Genomic DNA, 12,375 nt, shown 5'->3' on the forward strand with positions numbered 1-12,375 from the left:
CTGGCCTCAGCTTGTCAGGGCCCCTTGCTGGTCCTAGGTTTCAGAAGTGCGGGGCTGTGGAGGCCGGGTTCCAAAGGTGAGGGTGCACATGGCTTCTTGGGACGCAGCCTGGAAGTCACGCAGCACCACTTCTGTGTGAATCCAGGCAGTTAGAGAGGTCTCTGCAGGGTCAGGAGTGGGGGGGCGGGGGGTCGCCGTTGTAAGACCAGCATGTGGAGTGGGCAAGGTGTTGGCACGTGACCCCTCCTGACCCCTCTCTCCGGCTGCCCCGCCTCCTCGCTGGCCTCAGAACAGCCAGGCACCTCACACTCCTGCCTGGCTGAGCCTCTCTGATGCTTGGGCCACGGGCGCCCTGTCTCTTTCAAGGCTTCGCTCAAATGTCCGCTGTCCAGGCGCACACATGCGTGCACACACATCTGTCTCCCTTCTCCGCTCTGCCTTCCTGGAGGGGACGTCCTGCTTGTTCAGTCCGTGTCTTGACATCATTTGCCTCTTCCTGCTGGAATGAGAGCCCCAGGAAATAGGGGTCTGTGTCTGCCCTGCTCATTGCAGTGTTCCCTGACCTCAGCGGGTGCCTGACACAACGTGGGTACCTGGTCAGTAGTTGTTGAAAGAACGTGTGGATGGACGGATGGACAGATAGACGGGCGTGTTTCACATACTGGGATGAGACTCGCATTGGGATGAGAGGGTTCTGCTCCGTTACCAGTGTGTATCCACTGTCTCACCCACTCCTGAGAGCCCCAAGAGCCCCTGAGGGTGAGCCCCTGTGTGTCCACATTCTCACTTACCCCTCAGAGCCCCTGAGGGTGAGCCCCTGTGTGTGCACCTCCTCAGGGATACACCAGAGTCCCTGAAGGTGAACCCCTGTGTGTGCACCCTCTCATGGACCCCCCAGAGCCCCTGAGGGTGAGCTCCTGTGTGTGTACCTCCTCAGGGACCCCCCCAGAGCCCCTGAAGCTGACCCCCTGTGTGTGCACCTCCTCAGTGACCCCCCAGAGCCCCTGAGGGTGAGCCCCTGTGTGTGCACCCTCTCACGGACACCCCAGAGCCCCTGAGGGTGAGCTCCTGTGTGTGCACCTCCTCAGGGACCCCCCCAGAGCCCCTGAAGCTGACCCCCTGTGTGTGCACCTCCTCAGTGACCCCCCAGAGCCCCTGAGGGTGAGCCCTTGTGGACACCCTTTCACGGACCCTGCGGGTGAGCACCTGTGTGTGCACCTTCTCACGGATCCCCCAGAGCCCCTGCGGGTGAGCCCCTGTGTATGCACCCTCTCACGGACCCCTGCAGGTGAGCACCTGTGCGCACCCTTTCACGGACCCCGCGGGCGAGCACCTGTGGGCTCTAGTTCCATCAAAGCCGAGAGGGAGCCCAGAGCGTCAGGACGGGCCAGGCCACACAGCCCCTGTGGACAGCTGGGCCAAGCCCGGCTCCAGGACTGGGGGTACTAGGTGTGACATTCTGGTGATTGTCTTCGGTTAGCCTCTTCCCAGGTGAGGGGGATGGCTGAGATCCCCAGGGTCACCCCACAGGTCAGTTAGTGGCAGAGCCCTGGAGCAGAGAGAGCCATCCTGGAGAGCCCCACCTACTGTGAGCCCATCAGAGAACCCCTGACCGAGGCTTGCTGTCCATCTGCAGCAGGTGGTGCAAGGTAGGATAAGGTGGGCACGTGCTCCTTAGCGTGCCTCCAGCTCGTGGCAGGGCCCCCAGCACTGGTCTCCCGGAGGGAGCCGGATCCAGAGGCAGATGGACCCCCTTCCCCAGCAGGGCTACCCGGTCCCTAGCTGCATGGCCTGTGCAGGAGCCTTCTAGCCAAGCCCATCTCACCTGTGAGGGCCCTGTGCTCCAAGTGCTGGCATCACCTGACCCAGGTGCAGTGCCCAAGCACGCCAGTTGCTCTGTTACCATGGCTACCTGGCAGGCGTTGGAGGAGGAGGACGGGGGTGAGGAAACCGCCGGGGAGGGCTAGAACTAGGAGCTCAGGTGGAGCCCCCACCCCTCTGCTGTGGCTGCCTTGCCAGCCTGAAGGCAGGGGCGTGATTGATCTGGTTCATATCTGCATATAAATAGGCCAGTAAATAAATAAGTAGGTAAAACTTGGCTACTATCCCATTAACTGGGACGGCCCTCTGAAGGTGGACGGTTGCCAAGCTTCCAGCTGTAAGAGTGCAAAAATGGTAGGGAAAAATGCAGTGGTATTTTTTTCTTCCTCTTCTTAAAAGTGAAGGGAAGCATGCGCTCACGCATACACACACACACACACACACACACACACGCACTGAGGCTCTATTATGCCCTGTGCAAGGTGGTTGTTGTGCAGTGCCAGTGAAAGGAGAAAGAAGATTCTGTGAGGTCTTTAATGAGTTCTGGTTTTAGAAGCAATCAGAAGAATAACTGCATGATTTAAACATTTACTAAGTTTTTTTTTTAAGTCTTGCTCTTGCTCCTCCTGGGCTTTCTCTTGCTCTCTCCGGCCCACACCAGGGCTCGTGGCCCCAGCTAGGGCCACCCCACACGCCCAGTTCCCAGGTCATTGGCAGGAAGGGCTCTTGGCTACCTGCTCCCATCCCGGTCTGCCTTCCCGTCAGCCCCCAGCCTGGCCTTGACCTCACTTCTCTGGACTAAGAATGGACTTCCGCCTGGGACGTGTTCCCTCTGCTGGGTCTCTGGCTCATTCCCTGGTGGGCCTCCCTACCCATCTCCTGTAATAAAAAGCCAGGTGCCGTCGAGTTGACCCCGACTACAGTGACCCCCATGTGTATCAGAGTAGAACTGTGCTCCTTGGGGTTGTCAGTGGCTGAGTTTTTGGAAGTAGCTTGCCAGGCCTTTCTTCCTCCTGTAGCAGTGCTCACTGTTTGGTGCTTCCTCAGCTCTGGGGGCGGGTGTCTGGGAGTGGGTCTCTGTCTGGCTCATCTGTGTGTCCCTGTGCTGGCCATGGCACAAGTGAACATTCCAACTGTTGCAGGGTGAGTGAGCCGAGTCGTCACTGTGCCCTACTGCCTCTCTGCTGTGTCCATCAAGGCGTGGACAGAGCTCTGGCAGGGGCCCAACCTGGGAACATGGCTGCCCCCTCCCTTCACTGGCCCTGTTGGTCCCACTGTGACCGAGCCTGCCTGCCAGTCCTATGGATGTGCGAACGGATGGTGGGACAGTGGGGACCTGGCCTGGGTGGCCAGCATGCAGCCAGCCTCTGGTGGCTCTTGGCAACCATCCCCAGCCATAGCATTGACCACATCCTGAGGGAGCCCAGGCCCTGGTGGGAGAGCAGTTTGTAATCCCAGCATGGCAACAGCGGGCAAGTCTCAGTGAGTTGGGAAACAGCTGTGGCCAGTGCCTCTCAGTGCCACCCCAGAGCCCTCACGAGTTGGATGTGCCCTGCTGCTGTGTCAGAGGCTTTGCTGGGGGGATACTTGGTTGCCCAGGTTAGTGGCTAGAGCTGTGCACCAGGCGGGGAACGCCCAGTACAGCAGCTGCTGTTCACAGGGACGTACGAACCCGGAACACTGAGGCAGGCCACAGGACTCACTGGTGCTCCTGCTTGCGCCCATGTGCCTGAGGCTGGGTCCTGGGCTCCCTGGGAGGCACCAGCTCACATCCCCACTCAAACACCCCACTGCCCTGGGTTTCTTCCTGCTCCCTCCTTCACCAAGACTGTCACCGTGGCTGGAAGGGACACGGGAAGCCCATGCCAGCTGGCGCTTAGCTGCTCCTGCTCAGGGGGAGTGGTCACAGCACATAGTGATCTGCCCCACACAGGCAGGTGTCACAGGGGACGCCCCTGGAGGGCCCACCACCAGAGGCTGGTGACTCTCCCAGGGTGGGACCGCATGAGTGGTCATGAGGCCCTTTCCTGATACCATGCAGTTGTGAGCTACATGGTGGGGCTGGGGTGGGAAGCGACCAGGGTCAGGGCCAGCCTGAACCTGGGTTCGAGTCCTGGCTCAAGCATTTCTAGCTGCATATCCCTGGACAAATGACTTGGCTGCTCTGTGCCTCGGTCTCTCTGTCTGCAGTGCAGGCAGAAGAAGGCACTCCCACACAGTGTGGCCAGGCTGAGTAAGCCTCTGCCTGGGACGAGGCCAAGTGCAGCCAGGCCAGGCTCGTCGGCCGGCCACACCTGTTCACAGCTGGAATGAGCGTGACCAGTGCCAGGGTCGGGTTGGTGTATGGTGCTCATGCCTCCTGACGGGGTTGGGTGGTACCTGGGAGTCTGGTGAAGGTAACAGTCTTGGCTCATGACCTTGACCCCTGACCTCAGCGTGGAGTTTACATGTGGCCTCCCTGCCTGGGAGCCACACCCCCTCAAAGGCAGTGGTGATGGGAGCCAGAGCCAGCCTGCCGTCTGTGGCACCCGCATGCCCTGCAGTTCCACCTGAGTGAGACCTGTGGCCCGTGCTGGCTCACCTCCCCTTCCAGCCACTGCAGATTCCCACAAAACACCGCCCCTCAGCCACACTTGAGCACAGTAATTGAATCGCAATTGATGGTGCAGGATCATGTTAATTGCCTCATTTCCCTGAATGCTTCTAAAAAGAAAATGAATCTCCTGTAATGTCTTGTGGTGGCGTGAAATGACCCTCGTGGCAATCAATCCTGGCTCCAGGCACATAGCAGTTGGTGGGCATGTTGGGGCAGGGGCCACGCGACAACCCCCCCGCCCCACCGCCTCAGCCTCTGCAGGCGGAGGGGCTTTCCTGGCTCCACGCGACCCAGCCATGAGCCGGGCGTCCTGTGAAGGACTTTACATGGCAGGGCGCTGGAGATGGAGGTAGAGTTTGCTCAGGGGGGAGCGAGGACAGGTGGCTCAGAGAGGTTAGCAGTGCCAGCTGGTCAGTGGTGGCCGTCCTCTGTGCAGTGGGCACAGATATGAATCCAGCTCAGCCCCTTTCTGAGAGACCTTCCGCACCTCTCAGTGCCCCTGTTCCCTCCTTGCACATGGGTGCAGGGATCTGCCCTCACAGATGCTACCGGGTGTGAAGGTGGAAGTGTGCCTCACCCAGCACAGCTGCAGGTGCCTAGTCTGTGAGCCGTGTGACCATTTCTCTCATGAGCGTCCCTGCCACATTACTGGGCAAAAGGAACTAAGAAGTCAGGTCAGGGTAGAGGATGCAAGAAGCCAGCCTGACATGCTGGGGTTGGGGGCTCCCCAAAGGCCCAGCCCGTTTCTGTTCCTTACCCCATTTGGTGGTTTCATGGAGTCACTCAGTCTTCTGATAGCAAAGGGTCTACCATCTACCGACCCATTCATCCACTCGTCTCTCCATCCATCCACTCACCCATCCAACTATTCGTCCACCCATCTAACCACACTCCTATCCATCCACCCACCCCCCATCCAACCATTTGTCCCCCCATCTAACCACCCGCCCCACCCACACTCCTATCTCTCCATCCATCCACCCACCCATCCAACCATTTGTCCACCCATTCCACCATCCAGCCATCCACACTCCTATCCATCCATCCATTCACCCACACAGCCATCTGTTTGCCCCCCATCCAACCATTTGACCACCCATCCAACCATCCACTCACCCACCCTCTTATCCATCCCTCTATCTACCCATCCCACCATTCATCTACCCATCTAACATTCACCCATCCATCCAACCACCCACCTACACACTCATCCAACCATTTACAGGAGCAATCACCTATCTATCATCCATCCAACTATTCACCACCCATGCATCCATCCATTACTCACCCATCTAACCGTTTATCTGCCTACCCCCCACCCATCCCATCCAGCCATCTGTACAGCCAACCACCTATCCATCCGCCATCTACCCATCTATCCTTCCATCCATCCATCCATCCCATCCATCATCCATCCACCGCCCATCCATCCACCCACCATCCATCCACCATCCATCCATCATCCATCCACCGCCCATCCATCCACCCACCATCCATCCACCATCCATCCATCATCCATCCACCGCCCATCCATCCACCCACCATCCATCCACCATCCATCCATCATCCATCCACCGCCCATCCATGCACCCACCATCCATCCACCATCCATCCATTCACCCACTATCCATCCACCATCCATCCATTCACCCACTATCCATCCACCATCCATCCACCATCCATCCACCATCCATCCACCATCCATCCATCATCCATCCACCATCCATCCACCCACCATCCATCCACCCACCATCCATCCACCATCCATCCACCATCCATCCATCATCCATCCACCATCCATCCACCCACCATCCATCCACCCACCATCCATCCACCCACCATCCATCCACCATCCATCCACCCACCATCCATCCACCATCCATCCACCCACCATCCATCCACCATCCATCCATCATCCATCCACCATCCATCCACCATCCATCCACCCACCATCCATCCACCCACCATCCATCCACCATCTACCCATCTATCCTTCCATCCATCCATCCATCCATCCCATCCATCATCCATCCACCGCCCATCCATCCACCCACCATCCATCCACCATCCATCCATCATCCATCCACCATCCATCCATCCACCATCCATCCAGCCACCATCCATCCATCATCCATCCACCGCCCATCCATCCACCCACCATCCATCCACCATCCATCCATCATCCATCCACCATCCATCCATCCACCCACCATCCATCCACCGCCCATCCATCCACCCACCATCCATCCACCATCCATCCATCATCCATCCACCATCCATCCATCCACCCACCATCCATCCACCCACCATCCATCCACCGCCCATCCATCCACCCACCATCCATCCACCATCCATCCACCATCCATCCATTCACCCACCATCCATCCATCATCCATCCACCATCCATCCATCCACCATCCATACATCATCCATCCACCATCCATCCATCATCCATCCACCGCCCATCCATCCACCCACCATCCATCCACCATCCATCCATTCACCCACCATCCATCCACCATCCATCCATCATCCATCCACCATCCATCCATCCACCATCCATCCATCATCCATCCACCATCCATCCATCATCCATCCACCGCCCATCCATCCACCCACCATCCATCCACCATCCATCCATTCACCCACCATCCATCCACCATCCATCCACCCACCATCCATCCACCCACCATCCATCCACCATCCATCCACCATCCATCCATCATCCATCCATCCACCATCCATCCACCATCCATCCATCATCCATCCACCATCCATCCACCCACCATCCATCCACCCACCATCCATCCACCATCCATCCATCCATCATCCATCCATTCACCCAGCATCCATCCACCATCCATCCGTCATCCATCCACCATCCATCCATCCACCATCCATCCACCCACCATCCATCCCCCATGCATCCATCCATCATCCATCCATCCACCATCCATCCACCCACCATCCACCCACCCACCATCCATCCACCATCCATCCATCATCCATCCATCCACCATCCATCCATCATCCATCCATCCACCATCCATCCATCCACCCACCATCCATCCACCCACCATCCATCCACCCACCATCCATCCACCATCCATCCATCCACCCACCATCCACCCACCATCCATCCACCCACCATCCATCCACCCACCATCCATCCACCCACCATCCATCCATCCACCATCCATCCACCCACCATCCATCCACCATCCATCCACCATCCATCCATTCACCCACCATCCATCCACCATCCATCCGTCATCCATCCACCATCCATCCACCCACCATCCATCCACCCACCATCCATCCACCATCCATCCATACATCATCCATCCACCATCCATCCATCATCCATCCACCGCCCATCCATCCACCCACCATCCATCCACCATCCATCCATCATCCATCCACCATCCATCCATCCACCATCCATCCATCCACCCACCATCCATCCACCCACCATCCATCCACCCACCATCCATCCACCATCCATCCATCCACCCACCATCCATCCACCATCCATCCACCATCCATCCATTCACCCACCATCCATCCACCATCCATCCATCATCCATCCACCATCCATCCACCCACCCACAATCCATCCACCATCCATCCATCCATCATCCATCCACCATCCATCCATCATCCATCCACCGCCCATCCATACACCCACCATCCATCCACCATCCATCCATCATCCATCCACCATCCATCCATCCACCATCCATCCACCCACCATCCATCCACCATCCATCCATCCACCCACCATCCACCCACCATCCATCCACCATCCATCCACCATCCATCCATCATCCATCCATTCACCCACCATCCATCCACCATCCATCCATCATCCATCCACCATCCATCCACCCACCATCCATCCACCCACCATCCATCCACCATGCATCCATCCATCATCCATCCACCATCCATCCATCATCCATCCACCGCCCATCCATCCACCCACCATCCATCCACCATCCATCCATCATCCATCCACCATCCATCCATCCACCATCCATCCAGCCACCATCCATCCATCATCCATCCACCGCCCATCCATCCACCCACCATCCATCCACCATCCATCCATCATCCATCCACCATCCATCCATCCACCCACCATCCATCCACCGCCCATCCATCCACCCACCATCCATCCACCATCCATCCATCATCCATCCACCATCCATCCATCCACCCACCATCCATCCACCCACCATCCATCCACCGCCCATCCATCCACCCACCATCCATCCACCATCCATCCACCATCCATCCATTCACCCACCATCCATCCATCATCCATCCACCATCCATCCATCCACCATCCATACATCATCCATCCACCATCCATCCATCATCCATCCACCGCCCATCCATCCACCCACCATCCATCCACCATCCATCCATTCACCCACCATCCATCCACCATCCATCCATCATCCATCCACCATCCATCCATCCACCATCCATCCATCATCCATCCACCATCCATCCATCATCCATCCACCGCCCATCCATCCACCCACCATCCATCCACCATCCATCCATTCACCCACCATCCATCCACCATCCATCCACCCACCATCCATCCACCCACCATCCATCCACCATCCATCCACCATCCATCCATCATCCATCCACCATCCATCCATCCACCATCCATCCATCCACCCACCATCCATCCACCCACCATCCATCCATCCACCATTCATCCATCATCCATCCACCGCCCAACCATCCACCCACCATCCATCCACCATCCATCCATCCACCGCCCATCCATCCACCCACCATCCATCCACCATCCATCCATCATCCATCCACCGCCCATCCATCCACCCACCATCCATCCACCATCCATCCATCATCCATCCATCCATCATCCATCCACCATCCATCCATCATCCATCCACCGCCCATCCATCCACCCACCATCCATCCACCATCCATCCATTCACCCACCATCCATCCACCCACCATCCATCCACCATCCATCCATCCATCATCCATCCACCATCCATCCATCATCCATCCATCCATCATCCACCCACCATCCATCCACCATCCATCCATCATCCATCCACCATCCATCCATCATCCATCCACCGCCCATCCATCCACCCACCATCCATCCACCATCCATCCATCATCCATCCACCGCCCATCCGTCCACCCACCATCCATCCACCATCCATCCATCATCCATCCACCATCCATCCATCCACCCACCATCCATCCACCCACCATCCATCCACCACCCATCCATCCACCCACCATCCATCCACCATCCATCCACCATCCATCCATTCACCCACCATCCATCCACCATCCATCCATCATCCATCCCCCATCCATCCATCCACCATCCATCCATCATCCATCCACCATCCATCCATCATCCATCCACCGCCCATCCATCCACCCACCATCCATCCACCATCCATCCATTCACCCACCATCCATCCACCATCCATCCATCATCCATCCACCATCCATCCATTCACCCACCATCCATCCACCATCCATCCATCATCCATCCACCATCCGTCCATCATCCATCCACCATCCATCCATCATCCATCCACCGCCCATCCATCCATCCACCATCCATCCACCATCCATCCATCATCCATCCACTGCCCATCCATTCATCCACCATCCATCCATCATCCATCCACCATCCATCCATCATCCATCCACCGCCCATCCATTCACCCACCATCCATCCATCCACCATCCATCCATCCACCGCCCATCCATTCACCCACCATCCATCCATCCACCGCCCATCCATTCATCCACCATCCATCCACCATCCATCCACCATCCATCCATCATCCATCCACCGCCCATCCATTCATCCACCATCCATCCATCATCCATCCACCATCCATCCATCATCCATCCACCGCCCATCCATTCATCCACCATCCATCCATCATCCATCCACCATCCATCCATCATCCATCCACCGCCCATCCATTCACCCACCATCCATCCATCCACCATCCATCCACCATCCATCCACCATCCATCCATTCACCCACCATCCATCCATCATCCATCCACCGCCCATCCATTCACCCACCATCCATCCATCCACCATCCATCCATTCACCATCCATCCACCATCCATCCATCCACCGCCCATCCATTCCTCCACCCTCCATCCACCATCCATCCACCATCCATCCATCATCCATCCACCGCCCATCCATTCATCCACCATCCATCCATCATCCATCCACCATCCATCCATCATCCATCCACCGCCCATCCATTCATCCACCATCCATCCATCATCCATCCACCATCCATCCATCATCCATCCACCGCCCATCCATTCATCCACCATCCATCCATCATCCATCCACCATCCATCCATCATCCATCCACCGCCCATCCATTCATCCACCATCCATCCATCATCCATCCACCATCCATCCACCATCCATCCATCCACCGCCCATCCATTCATCCACCATCCATCCATCATCCATCCACCATCCATCCATCATCCATCCACCTCCCATCCATTCACCCACCATCCATCCATCCATCATCCATCCACCATCCATCCATCCACCATCCATCCACCCACCATCCATCCATCCACCATCCATCCATTCACCCACCATCCATCCATTCACCCACCATCCATCCACCACCCATCCATTCATCCACCATCCATCCATCCATCATCCATCCACCGCCGATCCATTCATTCACAATCCATCCATCATCCATCCACCGCCCATGCATTCATCCACCATCCACCGCCCATCCATCCACCCACCATCCATCCATTCACCCACCATCCATCCATCCATCATCCATCCACCCCCCATCCATTCATTCACCATCCATCCATCATCCATCCACCACCCATCCATTCATCCACCATCCATCCATCATCCATCCACCATCCATCCATCATCCATCCACCGCCCATCCATTCATCCACCATCCATCCATCATGCATCCACCTACCATCCATCCACCATCCATCCATTCACCCACCATCCATCCATCCATCATCCATCCACCATCCATCCATGCACCATCCATCCACCATCCATCCATCATCCATCCACCGCCCATCCATTCATCCACCCTCCATCTACCCACCATCCATCCATCCACCATCCATCCATTCACCCACCATCCATCCATCCACCATCCATCCATCCATCCATCCATCCATCCACCATCCCTCCATCCATCCCTCCAACCCTCCCTCCTTCCCTCCGTCCCTCCATCCATCCACCATCCGTCATCCATCCGCCATCTATTCATCCACCATCCACCATTTGTCCATCCACCATCCATCCGTCCGTCCGTCCATCCATCCGTCTGCCCACCATCCGTCCGTCAACCCACGCATCCACCATCCATTCTCCATCCATCCGTTTTTTTCACCCGGCATCATACATTCTGTCCTTTCAGTATTTATTGAGCAGAACTTGTGTGCTGGCCTATCCTATGAGCTGGTTACACAGAGAGGGAAAGGCAGGACCATTCCGTCAAGGAGCCTCCAAGCAAGTTCGGGTGTGGGGATGAGGCGTCTGCAGGGTTGATGGCCCTGTAAGGGGTGCAGCAGAGTGTCCTGCTCTGGAAGTCTCTTCCCTCCTCTCGTCAGGCCTCCAGGACATCACTGGTGACTCGGCTGTGTCCTGTGCTAGACCATGGATCCCTCAGTGCCCAGTCAAGGAGCTCATGTTCCTGGGATACTCAGAAAGCTTGGGACGTGACCTTGGTATCAGAAGTGTTCAGGTCCCAGCCCGTCTCTGACTTGCTCAGTGATCCTGGGCCTGCCTCCCCTGACAGGAAGTGGCCAGACCGGCTGGTCCCTAGATGCTTCCTGGTCCTTGGTTCTGTGAGCTTCACCTGCTGCTCTGGGCTCACTTGGCACGCTACGGTGGACCATGCCCCTG

At 56.9% G+C, this 12,375-nt stretch overlaps 1 protein-coding gene across 15 annotated transcripts in view; it reads left to right on the plus strand.

The window, feature by feature from the left end:
* TSNARE1 (t-SNARE domain containing 1) overlaps positions 1-12,375 on the plus strand; it is a 230,922-nt gene that overhangs the window by 134,490 nt on the left and 84,057 nt on the right. The window lies entirely within an intron of this gene.

This window comes from Elephas maximus, chromosome 15, assembly GCF_024166365.1.
Source record: "Elephas maximus indicus isolate mEleMax1 chromosome 15, mEleMax1 primary haplotype, whole genome shotgun sequence".
Lineage (NCBI taxonomy): Eukaryota > Metazoa > Chordata > Mammalia > Proboscidea > Elephantidae > Elephas > Elephas maximus.